This window comes from Hipposideros armiger, unplaced genomic scaffold (assembly GCF_001890085.2).
Source record: "Hipposideros armiger isolate ML-2016 unplaced genomic scaffold, ASM189008v1 scaffold_208, whole genome shotgun sequence".
Taxonomy (NCBI): Eukaryota; Metazoa; Chordata; class Mammalia; order Chiroptera; family Hipposideridae; genus Hipposideros; species Hipposideros armiger.
The window spans coordinates 2,475,273-2,482,358 of record NW_017731558.1 but is presented as its reverse complement, the minus strand read 5'-3'; positions in this window follow the sequence as shown (position 1 = coordinate 2,482,358).

Below are 7,086 nucleotides of genomic sequence, written 5' to 3'. Positions count from 1 at the left end.
GTAGGCATTTTGTTGAATGCTGAAGATCAAAGTAAAAACACAGTTTCTGCAATCAAGGAGCTTTGATTTATTGTAAAAATAACAAATAACTGCAGTGTAATTATAATAGCCTTAATTAATCCTACTAACAAATATTTATTGGGCCTCTACTGTGGGCCATGCACAGTTCTAGGAATTGGGATGCGACAGGTCTGGTCCCTGTCTCCTGGTATCCAGTAGACTTCATCTCCTACTAGCTGTGCCCCATGCCCTCTGCTGTAGCCACACTGGGCATTCTTGCTGTTCCTCACACATGCCACACACGCTCTCACCTCAGAAGCTTTGAACTCCATTCTCTCTACCTGGATACCCCTCCCCCTAATAGCTGCATGACTTCTCCTTTGCATAAGTCATTCAAAATTTTTATGAAGCTTATTTCCAGATACTGTGTGTGTATGTGTGATTTGAATGGATTTTTAATTTTTTTTTCTCAGAATTCTCTTATTCTCTTAATTTCTTTTCCTTGTTTTGCTATATGGGATATTACTCTCACATCATTGTAGGAAACTCATGGTGATAGAGGGCATCCTTGTTTTCTTCCCAGCCTATTGAAAGGCCTAGTGATTTGCGTTGAATAGAAAACCAGTCTAAACTCTTTCAGTTCCAAATGACAGAAATCCAAATCCAGAATTGATGTGTGACATGGAGTGTTGTCATGATTTATGGATGATTTACGGCACACTTTAAAACACACCTTCTTCTCAACCATAGCTCACACCCGACTGACTGCACCGAACAAGCTGAAAATTGTCACACACTGTTACTAAGGTTCAAGACACCACTTTCCATATTGAAGATCCCTGATTTCCCATTGGATGGCATTTGGCAGCAGCATTCACTGTATTTTGTGATCATAATAGAAAGGCTCCAGGTCACACATCGCTTCTGGTACGGCAATTTCTGTCAAATAAAAACATTAAGGTGTTTCCTCACCCACCTTATTCCCTGGATCTGGTACCGTGTGACTTCTGGCTCTTCCCCCAAAGTCAGAATGGCCAAGAAAGGGAAACATTTTGAATCGATTCAGGACATCGAGGCAGCCATGACAGCACAACTAAAGACACTCATGAAATAGGGCTTTCAGAAACTGCTTCAGAAAGTGGCAAGAATGATGGGATAAGTGTGTTCTAAGTGAGGGGGAGTATTTTGAGGAGGATTAATGGCAATGTGTCCTTTACTGTAATTTTTTTTTTTAATTTAAACATTCGCCGTGATCATACCTCATATTTATTTGGTAGAATGTACCTTTTATAAACACAAAATATCCCATTTAATGCATTTTGCTTCGACTATATTCTTATAGTAATATTGCCACCTGCTTTACTTTTGTTTCCATTTCCCTAGCATATTGTCATCGGAGGCTCAGGGGTACGTCCAAGAGAGGACTCATCCCCGAGCAGCAGTGACCAGGTTCTTGTCTCTGCATAAGGAAGAAGTCAAGAGCGAGAGAGATGTAGGAAAGCACAGGGAGTTTATTCAAAGGAAAGTACACACTTGAAAGAGAACTGTGGGGAACTCCAAGATTGAGTCTGGCAGAGGAAGTCCTGACCAGGGTTATTTATCCCCCCTAGAGGGCGGAAATGGGTGACATCCCATTGACATGGCTTGACAGTATCTTCCCAGTAGGAGGGATCCTCAGTTTCCCACTTTTTCTTCCTATTTGGTTCCTCCGAACCGTCATGGCATCAGGTACATGATGGTGGTCTTAGTAACTACAATGTAAATGACATTATAATCAGCTAAAGGTCAGGCCCCTGTCAGGGTAAGTATTAGCCCAGTGAGGGATAAACTGGCTCTTGTTTTTCTCCAGCTGCAGGTATCAGATGGGGTTACTTGTTACTTGTGTAATCAGGGAGGAACTTCGCATTGCATCCTGTAGGGGGTGGTCAATTTCCTAGGTTATTTTCCTGCCTCAATATCTTCAATTATTCTCAACCTTTCCTTGTACTTTTATTTAAAATGCTCTTTTAAACAGCCTCTGGATGGGTTTTACTTTTTTTCTTTAACTGCAATTTTAGACATTATCTTTTATAGAGAAATTTAGTTTATTCCATTTCTTAATTGTTTGGCCTTGGTCTTATTCTTACCTGTTACAATTTATGTTTTGTGGTTGTCTTTCTTTTGCTATCTTTCCTTGGAGTGATCAATTTTTTTTTTCTTACCAATTTGGAAGTTCTATGTCTTATTTCTCTTGTACTAGTGGGTAATATTAATTTTTTGTAAGAAATATACATGAACAAATTATAAACACACACACACACACATACACACACACACACACACACACACACACACAGACGGTGCCAAAAAATGTATATACATTTTAAGAAAGGAAAAAGCTGTATTAAAATTGTAATACTCAATATATACCGATAACAAAAGATAAATACAAGTCACATTTGACTTCTGCAGTTACAAGAGGTGCTCAAAGTGGTTACCATCAGTGTAATTTTAATACAGTTTATTCCTCTCTTAAAATGTGTGTACATTTTTTTGGCACCCTCTGTGTGTGTGTGTGTGTGTGTGTGTGTGTGTGTGTGTGTGTGTGTGTTTTCTAACAGCAAGATCTAAACTGTGTTGGTAGCCTCTCTTCATAGTCCTAGGATAAGAATTTTAGTATTCATTTACTCCACCTAGTTTGCCATATTTTATTGAAAGTATATGAAATTTTAGCTCCAGAATTTATTAAAAACAAATTTATTTTTCTTTTAAAGAATCCTTCCCTCATAATTGATTGAGCTTCAAAACCATATTGTGAACAATTTTAGGATGAATATTTATTTCACTGGTTTTATTCACAAAATATTTCCTGGGTACTACAAATTCCTTGCATTCTACTACATTTATGTTGATTCATATCTTCCTCAAATAATATTTTACGAAGGGCACATAGATGTCATATCTCAATTCGTGCATTCAACAGTATAAAAATGATGATTCCTGTAAGAATAGAATTCCAGGAAAATAGTACATTTTGCTAAATATTTCTAGAAATCTTATTGCATTTCTAAATGTTTCTTTGGAAATTCTTGTATGAAATATTTTGACTTATCTGCAAAGAAACAAGGAAATAAGAACAGTGTGTATATTTGTGGGTATATATTTATATACTATCATTTTTGAGGAATGCCTGCCTGTAATTTTGAGAGAGCCTTCCTGTTTTATTGTGGTGGTATTTGATGATGGTGATAGTAGATAATGATATTTTAAGTTTTTTACTTCTATAAATAAAATTTGGCAACCATTTTTTTTTAAATTTTGGCAACCATTTAAAAAAATTTTATATTGGTACCTGAAATCCAATTCTGGCAACCCACAGTTCTAGCATTTTTCTCTTTCAATCTTTTCTCTATGTGTATTCAGGATTTTATCTTTATCTTTAGAATACAGAACTTTGTCAGGATATGTCAAGAGAAGGACCCCCTATGAAATAATCCTGCTTTCTGTTAGATATAAAGACTTGTGACTTTCTTCAATTCAGGGAAAGTTTCTTTTATTATATCTCTGATTAATGCTTTTCTTCCATGTTCTTTGCTTTCTCTCTCTTTTTAAAAATGATATCCTCTATTTGTTATTTTCTACATTTCTTCTCTCTGGCCTTCCAATTTATTGATTTTTCTTCTTTGTCATTTGTTAATTACTAATTTTTTTGTGCTGATTGCTCCTTTTTTTCTGGATAAATGTCTTCTCAGAATTCAGTGAAATGGCTTGAATATACATGGATATTTACTATTCTCCAGTTTGCTACATTCACTATTTTCTGTGTTATTAAATCTGATTGCTCAGCCTTATTATCCTCTCACCCCTCATTCTTCACAATAAAACACACAGATCTTCATCTCAATCAGTTTTGACACGTATGTATGTATGTGGAACCACTACCCCAACCAAGACATAGAACACACCCAGGCACAGAAAGCACCCTAGTGCCTCAGAGGCAACCACTGTTTGATTTTGTCATCACAATTTAGTTTTTCCTGTTTTAAATCTTCATATAAATATGACTCATACAGTGGATGCTCTTTTTTAAATTATTTTTTATTGTGAAATACACATTTTTTAGAATTAGTTTCAGCTGTACAACACAGTGCAATAGTTATACTTTTTACCCCTCAAANGAACCTCAGTCATCTTTGTTTCCCCCTTGCCCTCACCTCCCACATTTAATGAATGGTCATAGCACACAGAATCTACCTGGGCTAAAAATTCTTTGTCCATTCTTGCTTCCACCCTGCCTTTCAGACTTTTGCTCCTTTCACCTGGACTAATGAACTTATTTCTAGTCTTCCTATTTCTATGTTTCCTATATATCAGTGACCTTCAGACATTTCTACTTTCAAACAAATTTTACATAAAAGCCCCAAATGTATTATAGAACAAAGGCAGCAGGGCTCTGATTGAAGTTGAAGGAGGACCCAGATTCCCACTTGCCCTGTGTTGACTTTGTCCCCCATGGTGGCCTTTGGTGCCTCCGTAGAAACTTTGAGGTATAAAATCTACTGTTGAGCCAGATATTGGATAATTTCCTCAAGACACAACCCTGAGTGTATTCCTCTCTGTTCTGAAACATTCAATGGTTTAAAGACTCCTTGACAAGGTCATGGGAGCCCCCACACTATCTTTCCCAGGTTTGTTTATGTTCCTTCGCTCCTCCCACACAGACTCTAAATTCTAGTCGAGACCAGAGGTTGACAAACTGCAGCTCACAAGCCACATGTGGCTCTTTGGGTATGTTCTCTCTCAAAAGTTTGCCGAGCCCTGGGAAAGCCAATCCTGTCCCTCACAACAATTTAAAAATTATTCAACAGCAATAAATATATTTTTACAAATAAGGAAAATTTAAAGTAATATTATAAATGAAACTATGATAGTTTTATTTTCATTTTCAATTTTACTTCAGAGCCACATGTACGTACCCAAAGAGCCGCATGTGGCTCACAAACCGCAGTTTGCTGACCCCTGCCGGATCTTCCATCTCAAAAGTTTGCCGACCCCTGGTCTAGACAAACTAGACCACTCACTTTCTCAAACATTTGCAGCTTCTTTCTTCCATACTCTTGATTTTCCACCACAATTTTTGTTTACTTAAATACTATCCATCTTTCTGAAACAAGGAGGCCTCTACACATTGGCCCAACCCTCTGAACCCTCACGGCACATTGTGCCTCTTTTTAGCATCCACCTTCTGCTTTGTATTAGGGTTATTGTAAACCTGTGATCTATTTCCCCTTGAGAATAATCTTTCAAGGTTTATCTTCTATATTTCCCTTTGGTGCCAGCACTAAGCACACAGTCATGAATCTAGACCCACTGAACACAAATATATTGCAAATAGTGAAAATAATTCCTTCCTTCAACAAGTATTTATTGGGCATTTGTTAGGCCAATTCTCGGTCCCAGCTGTTACGGCACTGATAGCAGGTATGGAAACATATGAGCAGCCATGATAAGGTCTTGCTTCTCTTCAGAAATAGGAATTTCACGTAGTGGTTGAAGTTTTAGAGGGAAGAGGACATCAAGTACAACTGATCCAAGCCACTTATTTTACTCAAAGAGGTGAAATGATTTAACCAAGGTCAGTGGCCAAACCTGGATGAGAGAGACCCCATTCTCGGCATTAAGTCACAGTTCTGGGGTGGCCAAGCATAATACCTTGTCAGTTCAGAAAAGTAGGCAAAATGGAGATTGTTCTTTGCAAAATTATCTTCATACCCTATTTCCTGTGACCATTTTTATCATGATTAAATCTTTTCTCTTTCCTTCCCTCTCTTTCCCATCTTGAGGCAGGGGCCATATGTTCCGACAGCCTCTAGTACAATGCTTTACACATCATAGGCACTCAGTAAAGATTTGTCTAGTGTATGAACGCATAGGGTTTCCATAAAAACATGATCCAAAGCTCTTCAGGTGGTCCTTACTCAATTTTTACTGCCATTGTAAAATTACAGCTCCCATCACAACAATAACTTGTACCCCTCCAGGATATGTGGTATTTAGTATTTCTCTATGTGGTGTCGACTTTCATGTCGTAATATACTATGTATGCCACTGGTCAAGTTACAGTTGTTTGGGGAACCACAAGCTTTTTCCCATCTAAAACAAGCCCTTGCTGTCATACTAGCCCATGCAGAGGTAACACTCACGGTACAACCTTTTTGTGCCTAACTCCCTCTCCCGGGCCCGGGACCCTCAGTTCGGTTGACACATCAAGTTATAGCTTGTGTGCTGATTATAATGACAATTCTGTTCTTGATAGTCTTTTTGCTAGTAACACTATGACGTTAATATTTCTAAACGTCACTTTTATATTTCCTATTGTTTTGTTGAGGGTACTTTTATATTATACCTATAGTTTGAAAAGGGGGATCAAGTCAAGTGTTGGTTTGATTTGTGCAAGATGTTCCTAGGGATGAGGACATAGAATAAATATGTCACTTCATTCTGCCTTATGTAGTAAGCAAAGGTGAAATATAATGGTGTCGTTTTCCTAAAGTAGATACTTTAACTTTTAATTTCCTTTTATAATTACAGATTTTTTTAAAGGAAGTTTCTTGAAACGTAGCAAAATAACTAAACTTTCCCTTAGTTCTATTAGTTCTTAATTGACTTTCATGAGTAGAAAGCCAAAGAAAGGGGTCAGTGTGCAGTGAGGGGGCGCTTGGGGGAAGAGAAGGGGAGTAAAATGGTCTCCTCTCCGGGACCCAGCCACACATTCTTGTGGATACCGGAGCACACTGCTTGCGCAGCCTGGCCTGGGGCCAGCACAGATTTCTGACTGTGTTACTGGAAGCTTAGAGATCTATCTGTTTGTACTCTCTAAGGGAAAACCTCAGTGTATCTATGTCTTTCTAAATTGAGAGAATCTTAGTGTTTAAGACTCATTTACTTACAAGGCTTTTCACCCTTCTGGTGATCACTCAAACAGTTAGTGAAGTAAGTATGATATTTTACCAGTGTTTTTGCATATCAGAAACTCGTATCAGGTTCCTCTCTGTACTTCTTCTGCTAAATGTGCTCTTAACCACTTCCACATCTTCCACCCTCTCC